Source organism: Aythya ferina, assembly GCF_964211825.1.
Source record: "Aythya ferina genome assembly, chromosome: 2".
Classification (NCBI taxonomy): Eukaryota; Metazoa; Chordata; class Aves; order Anseriformes; family Anatidae; genus Aythya; species Aythya ferina.
In genome coordinates, this window is record NC_140297.1 from 139,296,952 (window position 1) to 139,318,992 (window position 22,041).

Consider the following 22,041-nt stretch of genomic DNA (forward strand, 5'->3'; position numbering starts at 1 on the left):
AAAAGCATTTATTGAATAAATCCATATGTGACAAAATGATAGCTGCAAAAAGCAGTGGAATTGTTTTTTTAATGGATAAATCTTATTTGAAAGGTAAAGCAGAGCTGCAAAAGCTCTGGGAACAGTCACCTGAGGATAGAGCTTTGAGCAACGTGGGAAAAATTAGACCCACTATGAACAATATAGAAGATAATAGATTTCAGAACATGCCTGCTTTGAGTGGGAGCTTTTATGTAAAGAGAAGAGAGGATAAGCCTGGTTTTAACTTCTGTATTTGAAGGATCTTGCAGAGATAAGAGAACAAATCCTTGTTCCCACCAGCAGCAGCTGGAAAGAAGAGGACCCCGGCTCTTCTTCAGGAGGGACGGAGGAGGGCTGCTGACCCAAGAGGGGGCTCTGTTGGGTTCCCCCCCGTCCCCACAGCAAAGCACCAGCCCTTTGCTCTGTGTGCAGCCTTTATGCTTGAGGGAGGCAGGGTGCTGAGCTCAGGTGGCTGAGATCTCCCTAGAGGGTGGAGCAGAGGAGCAGCGATTGTGTAAAGGCTGCTGTAACAACCGGAGAGCAGCTCTGCTGGAAATCCAGAAATTGTCATGGGAGAGGATCCTATTTCTGTGCCTCTCTGCTTAGAGCCTCTTTGCTTTGGCCTCGCTTGGCGATCAGAACTTGCTCTAGATACCAAAATAAAGAAAAAAAGAATGACATTTGTTGAAAAGAGGCATCTGGGCTGTATTTAGCCTTAAAAATAAACCAAGAGCAGCTATCTGCATTGATTGTCTCGTGGGATGCTGGAGATGATCTGTCATGATGGGCTTTCGGCAGGTGATAGCTGGGGGTGGCTGTTTTCATCGGAGGGGTGGAGAGCCCTTCGCTGGAACTGGCAGAGGCAGATGCAGTGACCTACAGGTGCAAAATAACCTCTCTGGGAGCGAGCAGTCTCCAGCGAGGACAGGCTGCCCCTCTGACGGCTGCTGACATACATGAATGCAGCATGGAAATGCTCAAACTCAGTCAGGAATTTCCTGGCACACGTTATGTCCACACTGGGGAAATGTTTCACATCACTTCGGGGATGGCTGAGCTTGTCCGGTCTCTTCAAAGAGATTGTTGGAGAAAGTATGAAAACAGCATATCAGGATTATAGAGGTTTCCTGGGGGGTCAGATAGAAATGAAAGGGAGGGCAGAAAAATTGTTATGGAACAATTAAAACAAATAACATCAGAAAACATAACAGCGGAACCGATCCTGCAGAAGTCCTGGATGAACATCACAAGCAAACCTGGATTGAAGAAGATATTTGGGAAGCAATGAGTTCAATCTTGTGAGGAACAGATTTTTAAAATCAGACATAGGAAAACAGTCAGAAGTGCCTACTATGTTTGGAATATTACACATGCAGGTGCGAGTGCCCGATTTAGAAATGAGCCTCTGACACTCCTGCGAGGAGCAAATGGGTGTTTGTGTGCACCTATTGCTGCAAGTCAGCCTTATCACCCAAGAATGTCCTGCTTTTGGAAATGTCAATATTGTCTGAAAAAATAATTGTCCTCTCCTCAGTTTCCCAGTCTGGGAGGACTAATGTTGGTGAAATTGTAGGCCTTTTATTTCATGATAGATCTATGCTGGCTTTTCTCTAATAGCAGTTTCCCCTTCTATCGCTTCCCGAAGTGGCTGTGGCAGAGCCGTGGTATATCATCAAAGAATGTCAGGTGCTTACTGCTCACAAACCACCTTCTTATTAGAAAACATCTTGGTGAAAAGGAGCCATTTTCCCACAATTGAGGCTATATAGGCTTTCAGAGATGTCTGAGACCCTTAATTTCTACCTTACTCTTCCAAAAAAGAGATGTGTAAAAGAAAAAAAAACAACCAACAGTTCAATGCCTTACACAGGGCAGAGCAGCTAGAAAACAGAGAATGGAAACACAATGCATTTAATTAAATGTGATTTAATTGAATTAATTGAATTTAATTCATGTGTTCAACCCCCCCTTGTGTTAAAACAAGTCAGGGTACCACTGCCATGCTCCAGTCCCAAACCACAGCAGCTGCCATCCCGTGTCAGTAACTCCCCTCTCTGCTGTCTCACTTTTTTCCCTGCTTTACCCACAGATTCCCCTGTTCTGGGGATGAACACCATGGGATCCCACCACTGGGAAGAAGAAGATGTCTCCTTTAGCCAAGCCAGGCAGGCCAACAAGCAGCTGCAGAAACATTTGTGGGTCCTGCCATGGCAGGAGCTGGCGGAGGCGTGCTGATAGCCCGGCAGCAGTTGCTGTGTGGGGTGAAGGGAGGGCCCCAGGGCCCCATCCCGCACCAGTACTTCTGTCTTCACCCTTCCTATCTCTGCGGCAGAGGCAGCAGCAAGCAACAAGCCCGGTTTTCCGTCGCAGTGCTGCCCTTCCTTCCCCTTTCCTGTGGCAGGAGCAACCCAGCCCCGGCCCCTCGTCCCCAAGACAGCAATACTCAGTGCTGCCAGGCCTCCTGAGGAGCCCCAAGGTGGCTCTGCCCCTGTCTCTCTTCTGAGTTTTGAGAGAAAAGTCAGATGTTTCTGCGGAATTAGGATGCCAGGCTTGCAATCAGGCTTCGCACACGTGGAAGATCCTCCTGGTTAAGGCAAAGTCGCTGAAATTGGAGTGCTCGGCCCAGCTGGGCCTGCAGGGATTTCAAGGCACACGTCCTCCATGAACCAGTGTCCAGCCACCAAAGCGTGCTGCCACCAGCCAGGCCTCCTCACCACATGAGCTGCTGAGGAGCTGCTGCCTCGTCCTCACTGCCCTTTGCTCAGGAAACTGCCGTTTTCTGGGGGAATTTTGGCAGGCTGCTCTGGCCTTGAACCTGCATTACAAATTAGGGAAAACACCGGAGTCCTGTGCCTTTGCAATCACTTTGAGCCTTGTGGTGCTGTTTCTCCCAACAATTCCGATTTGTGTGCTGTGATCATGTTCCCCCAGACACTCAAAGCGGAATATCTGGGCAATTATAAGCTGAATTTGTGGTTCAGCTTGTGCCCTCCTCCTGTGAGCTGAGCCCTGAGCTCCTGTGACCGGGCAGTGCCATTTATACATGATATAAATGATATACATAAAGCCCGGGATGCGGCTTTATGGCCAGCACAGAGAGATGGATGCAGGGCTCCTCCAGACACGACTCCAGCACTCGGTCTGAGCTCCAGATCCTTCCTTCAATATCCTTGCAAGCCACAAAAGGCTTTTAACAGCGAAGGCTGAGCTTGAATCTCCCATTCCAAAGTCCTGCGTGGATCTCAAAGGCACAGAGGTCCTCAGTAGCCACTGGGATCCCTGAACATCCCATGGGGTGGAGCAAAGACCTTTGTCACCTTGGTTCAGTCTTGCTCTGGGGCAGTGACTGCTGGCAGAGGGGGCAAAAAATGCCAACAGCCACCACAAAATCACCCGGCACTGTCTGGCAGAGACCTCAATGTGACCCAGAAGACACACTCCTGGCAGAGCCAATCTCTTTTCAACCACAGAGCCATCCTTCCTTCCCCATGTCTCTGTGTCACATGCTCCAATCGTGGCGGTATTTCTCCAACACAATGAAATAAACCCATGTAATAGAATTGTTATTTTTTTTCCTAGCTCTTGAGTTTATCTATCCAAAACATTTTTAGGAGCTGGATAGCAGAGCAGAATGCCAGTCTCAAAATCGTAACTTTTAAAGTCGGGTGAAAAATTAAAACAAATTAAAAATAGATATTAAATTTGAGAGAGGCTGAAAAAGTTCTGCTGGAACTTGGAGGAGTTTCAAATGTTATTTTTAACCATAGACATTTAGCTCTTATGGGAAACAAAACTTAGAAGGACAGATATAATTAGGTCAGATATTGAGAAACTTATTATGCTTTGCTACAGATGATCCCAGGAGAATGTAACTTAAGCCCTTTTTTTTGTATTAAGATTCAATCATGGTTCTTCACTTTTTTTATGTGGAGTGCTGTTCAAAGAATAAAATAAAGTAGGATAGAAATATGCTTTGTATTCCTAACTGTTTCAGCATGTGAAGCAATGAACGTTTGACAAGAAATCCGAGGACAGAAGGCAAGATTTTTATTTCATTTTGTACCAAAATACATAACATTATGCTAGCATCTGTGCCTGGTTTTGTTCCCTGCGTAGATACAATTGATACACGGCTGATACTGCTATCTCCTGGGATGATCTGATGCGTGGCACCTCCAAAGCACCGCTGTGCAGATATCGGCTACGCCTTGCAGCGTGATTGCAACACAGGCATCGTTCAAACGACAAGTGGGGAAACTGAGGCAAGGAGCCTGATGATCAACACCAAGCCTGTTTCACAGCTGCAGTCAGGACTCAGGAGCTTCTGCCTTCTGCTCCCGTTGCTTCTGCAGAGGCATCCACCTTCACAAAAGAAATATACATTTCATACAGAACCGGAGGAGAAAAGCCTCTTTCAAAAGAAGAAATGAGCCAGTAGGTGGCTGATAGAGGGTACTGCTAACACATGGATCTGTCATTACTCATAGCATTTATCGTGTCTGTTACTGAGGCACACTGTTCTTTAAAGTAGGTGTCTAATTTGAGGGATACTGGTTTTCTCAGCAGCTACAGCGATCTGGGGGGGAAGTCTTGGTAAGCTGCCTGAAGTGAGATATCGCACATCATTCATTGTAAAATGTGCTCAGAGGGAAGTGGAAGTGGACTGGAGTCATGGTAGGCAGGCCCTGAATACCACGTTTTCCTGGCAGAGCGCCAGTGGCTCAGGAGTAGGAAAAATAATCAATATTCTCACTGACATGGATTTGTCGGCACCTCTTCTGGAACCCACAGCCAAGTCAGACACCCCATATACAAGCAGAAGAGCCTTTTGGCTAGGTAGCTTCCATTTCTCAAAGATGGTTTAACTCTATCAGCAACAGGTCTCTGCTAGTATAAAATGTTTGTCCAGCCAGCAGGGAATTTGTGTGTATGGCTATTAGCACAAATTCTGTAGTTTGGATTCTCAACTACCATCAAAATGCATTTTTTTACAATGTCTGGATCTGGAGTTTGGGTCAGACCCTTCATTACAGGTGAATGAAAGCAAAGGAGTCTCTTTCTAGACCATGTCCAGGCCAGGAGTAGTGAGAAGCCACTTTTGAATCCATCTTGAACCTGAGGTGAAGATTAGCAAGATGAACATAATTTTCCAAGGTAAGTAAGAATCTCATGTGTGGCCTGTAAGAAATCTTCATCGAGACAAAGTGGTAGAAGGTGACTGACTCCTGTACTGCACTGTAAAGCATACATTTGTGGCAACATAAGAGTTTCATCCATCCCACTGTTGCCAATATTCAGGACTTTATTTGCTTTCTACACTTGTAAACAGTAGAGATTACAGACATAGTTTCCTTGTCTGCCACAGGAGGTATTAAGGTTGATGAGCTGTTCCTAATTATTGCTAATGACTACAAGGTAGTGATATTGCTCTTCACCTTCAAGGTAGTAAGTGGCATCAAGCTATGTCAATAATTTCCCAGAATAAACATTGTATTCTTACTTTCCAATGTAAATTGAACTCTTATTGATGCAATAGACTGTAACTGTTTCTTCAGGCTGTGGAAAACTTCCAGTAAGCAATAAAAGCCTCGGCCATGTAATTCTGTTGGGTGCTAGTTCCTCCCAGTGCTTTGCTTGCTGAGCTTACAATAGAGCCATACAAAAGAAACAAATTCCCTGTCTGCAACATATGAACTGTACAGCAAGCATCGTTTTTTTTTTTTTCCCCTTCCCAAGCAGAGCTGGCTTGATCTCTCTAAAATATACCACCTCCTACATGCCACCACAGAACCTCACTGCCCTTAGAAATTCACGTCTGCTGAGTTATATCTCAAAGCCCTGAAGTCACCTTTCCAAGACTGCCTGTTAGGGATAACACTTTTGCTGGTGTCCAAACTGACATAAATTAAGACTTGTTGAGATTAACATGGAGAATACATGTATTTTCCTATGCTGAGTAACTCTGTAGGCACACTTCTACAAGAGCTCTTTCTTTCCAGCTATTTCTCTTCTCTCAGACATCTGTCAAGTCTATCCCAAGCCTTGTCAACCTGCTCGTATTGCTTGGTACAGTTCTGCCAAGAGACTGAATTCCTTTACTCAAGGTACATTGGCTAAGGAAGGTATCATTGTTGTTTTTATTTATTTATTTATTTAATTTTATTTTGGCTGAGGCAGCTGGTCTAACTTTTCTCAGTCTAAAAACCTATCCCAGCAAAATCACTTTTTTTTTTGCTTCTATACCGACTCAACTTTTTCCAGCATACAAACACCATTTGTATGTGTAACACCACATGCAAATGACTGGTGTAGCAATAACAGCTCTCTCCTGACACAATGGCTGAGCTCTGAATTTGACATTTGAGTGTTCCCTGCTGTAGGCAATAGTGGCTCTGTCTCCAGAGTAGTGGCAGGGGAGCAGACTATGCAGAAAGCAAACTCTGCCGTAGGTTTTCAGGATGCTCAGCTAAAAGATGTTATCAGGAGAACATGGAGCTTCATCCTCCGGTTTTGACAGGTAAAATTGTCTTCCTTTTGATCCTTGAAACATCATATTTCTCTGTTAGTATTCAAGGCAAGCAGTAGGATAGCTACTCGCCTTTTCTATTTTTCAGAGAAAAGCAAAACCAAATTCTTCCTGGTTTGATACAAGAGAGACACTGTCTACTTGAAATAGAGCCAGCTTTTGAAAATGAGTTAAAAGTCATCTCCTTGCCAATTTTTGTGGGTGTTCATCCTGCCTGGGTAGCAAGAAAATTCCTGCAGGGAATGAATGTCAGAGCAAGCAGGTAATGAAGAGCTAAACCCCTGTGAAATTTCTTTCTTCCTTCCTGTGAGGAGGAGGAGGAGAGGGGAAGGCAGATGGTAACTCTTCACTGGAGCACTGTGCGTATGTCTGTTTTTGAAGCTTTACCTCTACTGAATTGATGCGTTTGACTAAAAAATTATATTTTTCCTGCAGAAAACAGGAGTAAGACATCAGCATATTCAATGGCTGCGTTCCTGTGAGCTGGGGGAAAGTACTTAGGAAAGCAGGGAGAGGAGAGAGTAGGAGCTGCTTGCTGCAGAGAGCACTCCCAGCAAGAAGAACATATCAGGACAACTGCCAGCACACTGAGTGAAAGGTGTTGGGGAGTGTTTGTTTTTCAGATTTACTAAATTGATGTGATTTATTGTGCTTTTCTTTCATCCCCCTCCAAGATGTTACATCTGTTTGAATACATTTTTTACTTTATTGCTCATTATTGGAGATATTTCACTCAGTGAGGCCCAAGTAATATAATGCAATTTCCCAGATTTCACCACGGAAGCTCAAAATGATGTTTAAGTGCTTCTCTGCAAAGGCCCTCTAAAAATTGAACCCAAGCCCTGCTTCATTAGTCAGTTTGTGGCAGAACAGCAGGAAAGCCTGTCTCAACTTGAATTTTATGTCTATATTAAATATATATATATATTTTCACAATAAAGCAATAACCTAGGCCTACATCTTCTCAGAAAAACAGAACGTGTCAAAAACGTTGTTAAAGCAGTATTTGTTCATTAGCCTCTGATCACATTTTAAGGAAGACAAAGCAGTACATCCTTTTAAATGCAAGGGGAATATTTCCTAAATTTCCTATTTCCTAAATTTGGGGGCATAAAATTTGTCTACTTGAGCCAACTGGGGAGTCTGAAGTCCATCATGCTGTGGGTGCCAGGGTGAGGGGGTGAGGATGATAAAAACCTATTTAAATCTACAATGAATGCACTGGATTGTATTAGTTTCACCTTTCTGAAAATACTGCATTCCAACACATTCAAAATGAAACCTTAGCTTTTTTTCACATCAAAAACCCCTTTCCTTTCAAGTTTTTCCTACATTTAATTTAGCGAAAGTCATTTTATCTCCCCAAGTAGAGCACAGTGCCTTCTGTCTTTGTGCCCAGGTCCCACATTTTGTTTCTTTACTGAATTTCCATTTCAGCAGGAGCAGTAAAAAAAAAGCTCTCAGTCCAGAGCAGCCGCAGACCTCATGGATCTTTATTCATCAGGTGAATGCCAAAAGTCAGTAATTTGTGAAGTTGGGCAAAACTGAGGGTTTTCACCCACACTGGCCTGGAAACATCACTGCCCTCACAGGGACACCCCCAGGAATGGAGAGCGTGCTATCAGGGGAGGGCTTGGGGAGCCCTAATTAGCACCTCAGGAGGGTGCTGATTAATTGGGTTAATTGGCAACCTGAGCTGTGAAGTACAATGCCAGGCTGGACGAGTGAGGCCTGGTGGGGTACAGTGGCCTCTGACTGCCATTGTGGTCTCCTCAGCTGCCAGAAGCTTCCCCCAGTCCTGAGGTGGGGAGGAGAGGGCCCTGCGGCCATCTTAGGGCAGCGTGAGGGGCTGGCATGGCCATGTTCCTCCTCCTTTCACTTGTCTCCTGAGGTATTACCAGTGTTGCCCTCTCCCTGTGGAAGCACGTGGAGTTTCCTAGCAATTTCTGGGCAGGAGGCAACTGGGGAAAAGCACAGCGCTAAAGGAGCAAATGGCAGCAGCAAATCCAAATGATGGTGGCCACCCGCCCGTACAACATCCATCACGTTACTGTGGGGAGGCTGGCTTTCCTCCAGACGGTCAAACTGCCACCAGTATTTTCCAAAAAGATCCAGTGCCCACTGCTGCAAACGGTGTATGTGGCACTGGAAAAAGGCAGGGAGACAATGACAGTGAGGTGGGGTTTGTATCAGCGCCGCTGCCCAGCCCATGCCCTGCAGCAGACAGCAGAGAGGGATGGGGGGAAGGAGTGAAAACAGCTATGTTTTTGGTGCAAGATCCAGGGAGGAACGAAATAGTTTGAAGTTGCCTTGTTTTTTTTTTTTCTCCTTTTTTGTCTCATCCTATTCTGAACCAAGGACAGGAAGCAAAGGAGTCCTGGAAACGTTTCATTGCTTTGGTTTTATGAAATCAGGAAAATAAGAAGTATTTAATTAATTCTGATTAGTCTGAAATAGTTTACTTCTGCTTTTGTGTCTATTATTCTCCATGAAAGTCCTCAAAATCCTTGCCTGTTTCTTTCTGTTGGACGTAGCTAAAGACGCAGGGCAGTCCCAATGAATCGGCATGCAGCTACCTTGACCCTTGGCTTCTGCTGAGATCTCAGCAACACGCAGCAGTTGTGGAATGCCTATCCTGCTTTACATTCAGCCCCTAGCTTATTCTGGAATAACTTTCATGTGTAGACAAGCCAGGACAAGGCTGCAGTGCTAACTACGCCGTCTTTCTGTCTTCAGAAATTCTCCCATGGGAAGGGAATACTTTATTTCCTCTTTAAAGCAGTGATTTGTCCCAGTATCTTCCACAGCTGCACAAAAAGGGGGAGACTAGACACCAGGATTTGTCTGAAGTGAGATGGGCTGGATCTCGAATAAGCAACTCAAACTCCCTTTAAGTTAATGTCTCAGCTACCATTTTAAGATGGATCCAAACCAGAACACCGAATGCAACTCCTCTAATGCCAGGGAAATTCAAATCCAGGTCCAACTTAGAAACCTAGGAATGAGAGGTGAGGTAATATGACACTTCCCTTGGGATGGCTGTGCAAAAGAATGCAGGAAGAAGGGAAAATTAACCCTGTCTGCATGCAAAGCAAGCCACGTCCCTCCTGCTCTCCAGTCCTGGGGGAAGACTCTGCTTGTTCAAGATTTGAGCATTACTCCTACCCCCCAGACAAGAAAGGGCATGATACAGTTCTAATGACTGGGATCTAGGGGAATGTGGAGTTCATGACGAATATTGCAGACTTAGCAATACTGATTTTGGTGGTGTGGAGGCGTCATAAAATTAAAAAAAAATAAATAAGATTTTAGAAACATTTGCTTTGATTTGATGCAAGAAAGATAGTTAGCAAATAAGCTGCACCTGATACTTATTACATTTTTACAGGTGAGCCTCACCTACCCTTGAATATTTATTCAGCTGTATAGCACTGGATTCAGAGTGAATGTCATATGATTGTGTGCAGTGAATAAAGATGACCCTAGAAATCAGTACCACAAGCACTTGCTGTACTGTCCCTTTTATCATGGTTTCACAGCATTTACACTATGATAAAAAAAATGGCAAAGTGATTTTGAAGGCAGATACATCAGTATAGCAGCCTCACTCAAAGCTTCTATTAGAATAATTTTTGGAGAGGGAAGAGAGAAATTTTGAAGGAGATGGAATCTGAAAAAGAGCCTGGGGCAATGGCTGATTTCCACTTCAGCAGACATCAGGGATGGGCAAGGGAATCTCAGCTGTGGTACCATCTGAAGGGTGACACTTTCAGTTGAGTAGCACCGAAGTGCCATGCATCATCAGCCAACGTTTTGTTCAATATTTATACAGAGCCAACACCTGTAATTTCCTGGTCTAGAAGCTACGGGAATACCAGCTAATGCAAGGAAGCAGTATCTACTAATGCAAACAAACTCACTACAGATATACTTATTTGTCTGTCAGTGTTGTGCTTGCTGATAAAATGCAGATATTTCGTCCTGAGTTTGTAGATGTACTTAGTCAAAGATGAAGAATCGAAAAAGATCAGGTGTGAAGGACTTATGACATTAAAAACAGGACTTGCATATTGCAGACGATAATCCAGTATGGAAGGTTTGAAACATACGGTGACTTTACTTACTCCTACCTTTTGGATCACAGACTATTGAAGTTAGCTGGAAAAAAAAAACAACAAGGCAATACACAGCCAAAACCATGGAGCTGCATATGGTTTTGACTCAAAACTGTACAAAAAGGCAGACTTTCAGTGGTGTTGGAGTCAAAACCGTAATTCCCTCCTTCCATTTTGAGTTTTCTCATTCCCCTGGGGAAGGATGCCCATCAGGAAACTCAGCCCTGCTGTAGCCAGGTTGGCCTTGGTTTGTCGTGAAGGGCTGCGGGGCAGTCAGGGAGCTCAGCTGAGGCTTGGTGCTGGAACAGTGAAGCCCACAGCCGAGCTCCGGAGAGGTCCCAGGTAGTTCTATTTAGAAGCTACAGCTTCCACCAAATTAGTTATGGCCCCCTGCGGGCTTAGATCTAGGCCAGTTTTAAAACGATCGCAGCCCATTATATTTAAATACTCACCCGCAGCTTGCATGGTAGCAGTGCAGCGTCTAAACCAGGTCGATGACTAATCAAGGGCAGTTTGTGCTAAAAAGGAGGAAAGAAACTGTGGCACATGCGTGACTTCGAGACGGGGCCCAGTGTCACACGCTCTGCCAACGTGGGGCTCTGCAGCACCGGGGTCAGCCTCCTCCCAGGCTGGTCTCAGGCATTATCTGGGTTCCTGTTGAAGGGAAATCTGATGTTTTCACCCAGATTTGAGTACTGAAAGGATATGGTGTCACAGCTATCTGATTGTAGGATGAAGGGCGCTGTTCGCATCATATTAAGGATGATACTTTCTCATGCGCACTGGTATAAAGCTACACCCACAAGTGTCTCACATATAATTGTCTCCACATGTAAGTGCCCTCTCAAGCCTCTGCGTGAAATTGCCCTGATCTCTGAAGATTCAACGGGATTAATTTCACCCTACTTCGGTGCTTACCGTGTCTCTTGCCTCAGTTAGTCCGCTGTGCTCCCTCTGTAGTCAGAGAGAAGCAGTTTTACCTGATCTCCTGGAGGCATCTGCACGAGGACAAGACGAATCAGGTTCTGGAAGTGCTGATTTTTCTCAGGTGACTACAGAGGCACCCAGCACTTTGCTTCGGAGCTGCTGTCCCCACACCCCGGCCTCCCGCTCCCCGTGTTACTGCCGGGTCTCTGCCTCCCTGCCTGCCCATAGTTTCCACAGGAAGCGTGTGTGGGTGGCAGATGTGATCAGCCCCACAGGATAATCCTGGCTGACACACAGCACTGCGACCAGAGATCCCATCTGGAGGTGGAGTAAGCTGCAAGGTGTATCTGTGGGAAGGGAAGAGGCTCAGGTGCTTGTCACGGCGATCCAAGAGACCAGAAACCCAACGAACCTGAATGTTTTTAGCCATAAACGCAGCACAGGAACCATCCAAGCCTCCAGTATATGTTGCTATGATTCCCCCCTGTTTTTACAGGCTTTCATTTTTACTTTGGCTTAGCTCTTTGGCGAGGGAGGTGTCTCCTTCCTCTTTCTCTCCAGGCCTTTTGAGCTCCGTACCTTCTGCACCCCGTGCAGCTGCAGAACGTCGCCTCTCGAGGTCCTCCCGCAGCCCCAGCCCTGTTAGGGTGGCAGCCGGCCATCCCACCCCGTGCTTGCTTAACCCACCCTGTGCCACACCAGCCTTTTGCTGGAAGACCCCTGCTCCAAGAGGCAGGGAAGGCCAGGGCATGGGGAAGCTGGCTTAGCACCCCAAACCCATCCTGGGACTGCCTACAAACAGACCTGGCGATGAGCCTGGCCTCCCGTGAGCTCCCAGGGAGAAATACCACGACGAGCAACTGCAAAACACGAAGAGAAGAGGCTGAAAGGAAGCAGCTGAGCTTCGCAGATGATCTGAAGCAGAATCTAGTGGGTGTTTCTCTCCTTTCGGTTCCCTCTGAAAACCCTGGCTGGCAGCGGTAAGATCACATGGGTGCACAAGCCAGATATTGCACAACCTCCTTCCCCACCGCTGAAGAGGCGGCGTGGTTGTTTTTTAATATACACTGCCCCCTCTGGCTTCCCTCTCCGCTGCTTCTCTGCTGCCAGGTGCCAAGCTCCTGCAGGAATTAGGAGGGAAGAGGACAGCAGCGAAGCTTTACAGATCACGTCAGCCAGGCCATGCCATGTCCTCGGGCAACGCGGGAGAAAATGGAGAAGGTGCTGGTTGGAAAATCTGCCAAAATCTGTCACTTCTGAGGCACGGGAGGCACAGGAACATTTTTCAGCCTCAAAGTGCAGTCGTCATCCCTGCAGCCGGCAGGGTTCACGTAATTTGACGTCCATTTATTTTTGTTTCTTTCGCGGTTTTGCTTAGCAATGTTATTAGCATTTACACAATCTCCAGCAGCCTCGGATACGAGCACCTCATGACAACGAGCAGGGGACAGGATTTGTGCCGCCGCGGCTGCTGCATTTCTCTCGGAGACAGGTGTTCTCGGGGATGGCTGAGAGAAAGTGGGCTTTTGGTGGGGAAAACTATCTTTATAGCAGATAGGTCTAAGAATAGACCGACTCCTTGGCGTGGACCCATCTCTCAGAGACATCCAGATGGGAATCCTGAGTCCAGTGAGTCAGACCGTCTGTGCAAGATGAGGGGGCAGAGGGCTCCTTCTCTGCAGATCTTGCTGGATAAGCAGGATTTAGGGAGCGTTTTCACCCCCGTGAAAGCTCCCCGTGACCCTGCAGGGTTTTGGGGCACCCGTGCAGAAGGTTATGGCTGTGGGCAAGACCATTTTCGTGTGTTTTCCCCAAAAATACAGCCACCAGCACATCCCTCGCTGGCTGTGCACCGGGAAAGCTCTCCCAAGAAGGCAGAAAGGGAAATTTGATGGCACTGTTCCAGAAGAGGAAACGAGGCAGAGATACGCTCAAAGTATCTGAGGAAAAGGGCTTGTCCTCCTGTGGGTTCAGAGAGGATTTTTCTCAAAGGAGAGAAAGGAGAAGGCGGTCCAACCAGGCTGGATTTGTCCCCGTCGTGAGATCCCCCGTTGCCTCCCCTCGCTGGTGGGCAAAGGACAGTATTTCTAAAGCAAAAATGGGCAAAGAACAAAGTGGTGGCAGGACTTTTTGAAGCTATTTGATATATTTTCACACATAGCAGGCACATAACCCTTATTTGATTGGGTATGCCAGAAATGAACTTTCTCTTGAATGTATGGCCTTTCAGAGCTGGCACAGAAAAGCTGGCCAGATAAACACAGCGTTGGTTTTGGTATTCTTTAGAAGTGGCTTTGAAGCTGTAAGGATCACTGCTGTTGGATTGAGTGATGTCAGGAATCATCCCTCAGGAAGGAACTGGGTCATTCAGAAATGCCAGCCAAAAGCAAGGTCTTTTCAAGGTGGTATTTGTACGAGTGAATGGAGAAATCTTCGCTCTCGAACCTGTATGCTCACAGGTGAGAGAGATATCTGCTGACATATATTTTATGTATATCTTTTATATGGATTCACCCCTTTCCTTATCATTTCTACGATAAGGAAAAATAGTGTCTTTGTGCAACATTTACTTTTCATTATTTGGCAGGGAATGCTCTAAAATAAATTTTCCTGAAGCAAAGCCATCACAAGAAGGGTTGTTCTTGTTTCTTCTCTCATTTGCTGAGGTGGAGAGCAGCAGTGGTCCTCCATCCATCCCTCTGAGATGGCCGTGTACCGTGCGGTGAGGGATCATGGTTATTTGTGAAGTGTTTCCAGTGCTCAGAGAGAAAAGAGATATGACAGGATAAAGTATTAATTCTATCGCATCTTGATGTTATCCCTATAAATCCCAGAGACAAATAACACCAGTTTTAGCAAATCACTCCCTATCTATTCAGGATGGCATTTCAGGCTTTGGTAGAGCAGTAAATTAACACTGCATCCTGGATGACTGGCTGAAGAGCTCTGAGCATCTCCTGAGCTTCCGTGCTCACGGATTTTAAACTTTCAGTATTCCAGGATGCTGACAGGCACTGTTTTCCCAAAAGACATGCTTCTGTCAAGTCATCTGTATAACTCAGTGCAGCATCATGAAACAAACGCACCTCTTCTGCATTTGTAACACTTTTCCTCTTGCTGACTCTGTTCAGGATGACTAAGGTCCTGGTCTCTAATACCCAGAGAAATTAGTGGAAGTGAGGCATGTATCTGCTTTGTTGTTTTTAATCTTCCTTAATTTTCATGTAGACCCACAGGGATCAGCTTCTTGTATGGGAGGGGATGACTGTGCGAGTGTCAGAGAGCTGTTACACAGGGAATAAAACTGGCAAATTGTGTAAGGGTGAACGGAGTGAAACTCCTGGCAGGTATCACTTCCACAGGAGAAGTAAACCAGGGAAATGTCTGAGCACGCAGTGAAACCAGACGCAGATGCTCCCTTTTTCAGATTTTCCCCTAACCTTTGTAGCTTGCCTGTAGCATGTTAAGGACAAGCTCTTAGGCATGAGCACAGTGTTGGACCTCTTCAAATGCCACCTGAAAGTGCTGTGGATACAGGGGGCAGCCGATGGAACATGTTCAGATGTTTCCAGAGGCTCTCACAGCCCTTAGAGGCTAGCCAGAAATTTTCATCAGCTAAAGCCCTAATTGCACGTACTCTAAGCCATAGCAGAAGCATCGATTCATTGAATGGTTTGGGTTGGAAAGCACCTTAAAAACCATCCACTTCCAACCCCCAAAGGCAGAGTAAAGCTGTGCCTGCTCCGGGCTGACACTTCTGTTCAGTTTATGCTGTGAATTATGCCTAGACAAAAAATGTATTAAGAAGCTAAGTGGAACTTGACAAACCATCAAGATATGTTTTATAGGGAGAAAATGTACAAAATGAGTAATATTTATGCATAGTTAAAGCATATTTGCCAAATGCTGGTGAAATGGGAAATATTAATTAATACTTTTTTTTTTTTTTTACAGCAGAAAATTAATTGAAATTATTCAGAGTCCAATCCTGCTCTCCTCGTGCTGTGACTAATCTAAGCGAGATGAATAGGCTACTTGTAGAACAAGAAACTGCTCAGCATGACTAACTTAGGAGGAATCAAGCCCTCGCTGAGCATTATTAACCAGGTTTGAAGCACGGTGCTCATTTTGTGTTCTCCCACTGAACGTCAGGCAGTTTTCTCCGCTCCTTTAGCTTTCCAAGATGCCCAGGAAGGTGGCCTTTCAAACCGTGCCAACAAAACAAGCTTGCCATGAGAGGTGCAAATGGTATTCTTGCAGGTGTCAAACAGCTACGCCACGTGCAAGGAGTGAAGTCACTCCTTGTAGCACCCTCAGTGTCAAAATGCTGCTTCCCGGAGCCAGCTGAAGGCAGATGATGTAAAGGCACAGCTCAGGACCTTCCCTTGCATTTCTCAGGGCACTCGTTTCTGCAGCCATCTGCTGCGCAGAGCCGATGCTCTCCGTGGTGTTCATTATGAGACATGGTTTTAAAGCATTTAACATAACCACAGCCTGACAGACAGGAAGATGTTTATCCCCTTAGGGAAGGGATCAACAAAAGTGCATCTGGAAGCAAAGCAACGCGTTTGGATCCTGTCCTTGTGGCCTGGCTCCATAAAAGAGGAAGCCAATCTTTCTTCTTTGCCTTCAGGAGGACTTTACACTTCTGATCCAGAAATGTGTTAGCAGAGATCAGAGAGAGGAGGTGGCATCCCAGATGGCCCACTGGCAGATCCTTGGATTTCCCCAGAAGGGGACCCTAATGCTCTTGCTGAGTCCTGTTTTTTGTTTTCTGTGTCCCGTGTGGGCAGCTCAGCTGGTCTGAAGGCAGAAAGGAGACATCTGCCCGACAGCAGCGCTGGCACACTGAGGAACTGGTGCATGTTCCAGATAGCTACTATTTTTCTCTTTGCACCTGACCTAAGGCAAGGACTTTTCCCTTGGTTCTAATATCAGGAGAAAAAAATAAAAAATAAATCCTGAAGTTATGGCTACCTATTAAGCTATTCTAATTTATTTAGTGTTGGTCTTTACATAATCAGGTCTTATACAGGACTACAGGCTTTCTGATTATCCCCTGCTCAACACACATGAAAGGCAGGCTTGTAATTCATGCTACGATGCAGGATGCTGTGAGCAGCAGTGGAGAGGACCACCCCGAGGCTGAGTCACGCCACCTACACCAGACACCTCGCCCAGGAGGCTGTGAGTCAGCCGTGAGAGCGCCCATCTCCCTGCGGATGGCAGGGACAGGGACGGCTGGCACACGGCAGCTGCCCAGATTTTCGGTGGCTGGGCTTAGGTGAACTCTGCCCCGGCTCCCTGCCGTCAGAAATGGGGCATTCTGCCTTGAAACCCCAGTGTTCACAAGTTATGGACACATCTGAACCCCTTTGCTTTGCTCAGCCTACTTGAGTTTGGTGCTGGAAAGCTGCTCTACCTCTTTGAGAGCTGGCTCTGGGAGCATTTGTCAAACTGAGAGCATTTACAGGAGACTCCTGCTCTGTAATGGGGCCTCATAAGTCCCTTCGAAACTGCTGATATCTACTGGGAAGAGGGACGGCGGCCTTCTTGCAGGGGTCACAGGGCTTTCTTCATCTTGGCTCCCACCACCAAACCCACCATTTTGGCTTCCCACCAAAGCCAGCATCACTCCCGCTGGTCCTTATGGACTCAGGGGGTTCATTTATGTCTCTGCAGTGCGTGCCAGGTGCTGATTTTTCCTTTCAACAAGCATTTCCTTTCATTTATCTACATTGCATCTCCCGTGCCTTGTATTGCCCTTCAGCTCCCTTCAGGTTCTTGAAAGCTCTTTGCTCCTATGGTCACAGCTTGACTTCATTACTGCCCTATAGCTCAGAAGGGCTCGTGCACAACATTGTGCCTTTTGGACAAACTGTCACCAGCCAGAGGCTTGCGTGGCTTTGTGCTGATGCCGTGCTCTGAAGCCTCTTACGGAGGCTTATTTTCTTGTTAAGTAGCCCTTCTCAACCTGGACACGCTCTCCTATTGACTTAAAGGTCATGTTTAACCTCCAAAATCCCCGTCCAGAACTCTGCGGGCTGCAACGTGAATTTTTGAGCAGAGAAGGATCGAGTCTGGGGAAAAAACTGCAAGGAATGATGCTGCAGAGAAATATCCTACCATCTCCTAAACACCCTGCCTGAGCTCTTGGCTTCTCTTGTGGCTACAGAATGCTACCTAAGCCATACAGCCCATGTTGCAGTTTCCCTTTGGAACAAATTATAACTTTTTTAGCTAAACATTTATGGTTTAAGCATCATTTTTTATTTAGGAATAGAAAACAGCGCAGTTAACATTCTGAGCTGTTTGCACTCGTTTTAAATAACTTGTTTTGGTGATGGATGGCTTATGTTTGATTGTTAGACTGGTTTGCACTGAACTGTAATCCAGTAATCAGATGGTTCATTGCTGCAGTTCCGTGCAAGAATTAATTGGGACACCAGGTGCTTGCCTTGTACACCTTAGGTAGAAGTTCCTGAGAACAAGATGCTTCTGTGTGATTGTTGTTCTAGCCTGAAACTGTGTTAAATTCATTAGATTGGAAACCGAGTGGCATGGAGAACATTTGAGAGGGTGAGAAGATTATTGGCCTCTGGGCTGCTAGGCTGTTGTGAGCTTTGAGGATATTTCCCCTTTTTCTCTTCTGTTTTAAAGTGAGTGTGAAACATCTGCGAAGCCTTTTCTACAACGTGCCAGGAGTTTTTAGACAACTCCTTCACATATCAACCCTTATTGTGTCCTATCCATTATTTCCCGTAACCCTTTCTTTGTACAGCCCAACAATTGAATACTAATTACACGAGGGCAAGCTACCTGATTCATCACCAAGCCTTTCATTTTCTGACAAGGTTAGCCATGGCCGGCGTATTTTCCAATAACCTCTTCATTCCTAATATCCTGTTCAAGGTATTCATGCAGCTTCCAGTGCCCATCAAATCCGGAGCGATAAAAAATAACCAGAAATCATGCTAGTATCTGTCACTCGCTATTCTTCTGTTTTACAAGCTTGTCATCCAGTTAGGGAACATAAGATACACTGTGTGACTAGTCCAATACCACTAACAGACAGCAACTTGTCAAAATGAACATTTGCAGACAACCCACAGCATAAAAATGTTTTTTTTCTTTTTTTTTTTTTTTTTTTTTTTTTTTTTTTTTTTCTGAAGCATTTGAGAACACTTACAAACAACAATCACATTCAGGAAAGCCTGAGAGTAGCATCCAACCCAACAAAGTCTAAACTTGTGTTTTGGACTCAGTGAGCACTACTCCTTATTCCAAGTGTGCTGTGTGCCTGCTCGTGTGCAGCACTAACCACGTGGCTTCTTCACCCAGCAGCGAAATGAATTAAAACGCCAAGTAACGGGGCTTATATTGTGTATTTTATTTTCTGTGGCTCTCCAGCTCTGCAGAATCTGGAGTGACACCTACGTAGGTACACGGGGCACGTGATGAAGCAGCCTCAGGCACCAAGGCCATCCATCAGACTCTCTGCACCCCCACAACTCAACACCCTGTGAGGAAAGGGCTCTGGCCTCTGGCTGGTCCTGAACGATGCCTGGGGAGCTTTCTCACGCTGCAGTGGAAGTCTGTGGGGAATTTTGTGGGTTTCCACAGGTGCTGTCCCCAGATATTAGCCTGCAGGGTGACCAGCTGCCTGAGGTGGCTGTGCTGAGGCTCTGGGTGGATGCTGCAGGCAAGCAGCGGGGTCAGGGCTCTGTGCTCCGGGATTTCTGCCTGGTTATGGGATCGCAGGGAAGAATTGCCCTGGAAGATGCCACAAGGGAAAAAGATGCCCAGGAGAACAAGCCAATTTCTAAAAACAACCGAGGGCTGAGGAATGAACAGTCCTGTTAGGCACCCAGAACAGGGATTTCAGGAGAAGGCCTATGTGCCTCAGCAAGGAGATTTTCAGTGAAACTAACTGCCAAAAAGGAGGCGAATAATAAGAGGAAACAAGGACAGGGAGCAAATGAAGAGTATAAAAGCACTGCTTGGGGATTTGGGAACAAAATCAGGAAGGCCAAAGCCCCCTTGGTGGTAAAACTAGCAAGAGACCTGAAGGGTTCGAAGGAGTATGCTAGTAATGTAGAAAAGTTCAGGTAAAAAATAGTGGTTTTGTGTTTTTGTGTTTTGTTTTGTATGAAAGAGGTGAATAACCTGGGTGAATAACCCAGGGGGCACACCAGGGGACCGGAGGGACTTTGCTGCATCCTCTCAGGGCAGCAAGCCCTCCTGGAGCGTGTGGGCACGATCCATAATTCCTGCCAGAAAGAGTGATGTTCGTCAGAGAGGTGAGCGAGGTGGGGATTTTAGGTGGGCTCCAACTGGATGGGCTGGATCCAGCTGCCAGGCACCGCCAGAGCAAATGTGCTGAGCTCCACCGAGGTGGTTCGATGGGCAGGATTAGCCCTTCTGCAGAGCTGTCCTTTACTGCATCGGGAACACCCTGGGATAGCGTTAATGCAGGGTTTAGATGCTGTAATTTGAAAGCTACGAGGAAATCTCCTTCATTCTGAACACAAGAGGTGTCATTTTCTCTACTTGTGGAGCCTTACAACCATTCCCTAAAGGAAGATTTCCCTTTCCCCATTTGACTAAAGCAGTGCAATAAGCAAGACGGCACAGCATGGGCAGGGAAATGGCACATGTGCTTTCATCTCACTGGGCATAAATCAGAAGTGTAAGCCCAGCTCTTTGCCTGAGACCTTGGCACTGGTGGTTGTTCTCCATCAGGATTTGCCATGCAAGGAAACCTCATGGCTTTGTGGTGATTTTTATTTCCAGTTGAGCAAAGACAAGCAAGTCCAGGCTGGCAGGGCTTCCCTATTCTACCTCATTCAGCTGAGTGGTCCCTGGAGGAGATGACCTCGCATGAGGTCTGTGCCATGTGGAAATGGCAATTCAAGTTTTATAATATATAAATATATATACATTTTTTTTTCCCCAGGAAGAACCTGTGTCCTTACAATAATATTCCTGGGATGTTAGGGGCAGGCAGAATAACACAGGGGCTTGGGATATTTATTGTTTTACCACCACAGAGCACTGAAAACTTTAAAACTACTTGTGACTCCACCTGAAGAGTCGATTAAATGGAGGAATTTATAGCTTGCTGTGAAGGTATCCTGCCTTTAGGAGCCTTTTTTTTTTTCTTTTTTTTTTTTTTTTTTTTCTTTCTTTCTTCTTCTGCTTTTTTTTTTTTTTTTTTTTTTCTCTTTTTTTTTCTTTTTCCTTGTAACAAAAACAACCCCTGCTATGCAAAGACCAGAATTACTCATCCCATGCTGATGGATTGCCGTACCCATTGTGCTCTATTCTGAGCAGTCACACTTTTCAGCTGGTACCTGGAAAGAACAGCAGCTCTTCGGAGGCTGCCTGGGATGGTTAGAAAATACCTGCCTGGGTGAGTCACCGGGGAGCAGAGGGGGAGAAGGAAGCCTGAAAGCATTTACTTTTGCAGAACTGTTGCATGCGAAGAAGGATATTCAAAGAAAATGAGCGTGGAGTTGCTGTGTCCAGCCTGTAATTTAGCAAGAAAAGCATTTAATTTATTATTATTATTTTCTTTAATAAAACAAAGAAGAAATCTTCACTTCTCAGTTGGAACATTGTTGAAATATTCAGCATGGCCACACCAGTCATAAAAGCTTCCCCACCCTTTTTTTCCTTATAAGCCTTGACTTTAGCCTCCTGTTTTGCAGCTATCAGAGGACACGTTGGCAAACCCAATGGGACAACATCGGATTGAAGAGGGAATTAACCCCAAGAGAGTTGTCAAGCTGTGGTTAACACCCCAGGGGCTCAGGTTAGTTTGCCTGGAGGTCAACCCTGAGTGTCCTGTCCAGCTCTCCCTTGCTGCACACACTGGAAAAAGGGGAAGAAGTCTCCTAGATTGGCTGTGCTGCCTCAAAACCACCTCCTCTGAATTATGTAGTGATTCCTGCTGGAGACACTCGTGGCCCTCTAATACCCAGAGTGGTAATTTTTGCACTCAGTAGCTGTTTAACACAAGTAGCTGGGAGGCCGTGGCATTAACCACCAGCAGTAATTAGCCATCTCCCTTTAATGGCCCTGCGTCCTCACACACAGAGCCCCAGACGAGCTGGATGGTGGCCAGTGGCAAGCAAAAGCAATCTCCTGGCAGTGACGGTCCCGAAAAGAGCGAAACTAAATAAGAAAATTGCAGCCTGCAGACTTATGCGGGTCTCTCAAGACTGGGTGTGAGCTTCCTACAATCTGGCCTCGCTGGGCATTGGCAAGATTAATTCCTGGGGCATCTGGCTCAGTAGCCAGGGTTGTGTAACAAAACAGAGCCGTGTGGGCCATGGGATTTCCTTGGGATTTCCACTGGGGAGGGCACCGAATGGCACTGGGGGAGCAGGAGAGATTGCACTGGACCAGTAAGGACGAGAAGAGCAGGCTTGTAGGGTTGTAGGAGCCCTG

General features: G+C 46.1%; 1 long non-coding RNA gene across 1 annotated transcript; it reads right to left on the reverse strand.

The window, feature by feature from the left end:
* Positions 1-4,045: 4,045 nt before the first annotated feature.
* Positions 4,046-20,755, reverse strand: LOC311432314. Its single transcript, XR_014689979.1, has 5 exons — positions 18,409-20,755; positions 12,394-14,348; positions 11,643-11,936; positions 11,115-11,316; positions 4,046-4,383 (listed from the first exon to the last, which is right to left on the reverse strand). It is a non-coding gene; the product is annotated as an uncharacterized lncRNA (long non-coding RNA).
* Between the last annotated feature and the right edge of the window lie 1,286 nt (positions 20,756-22,041).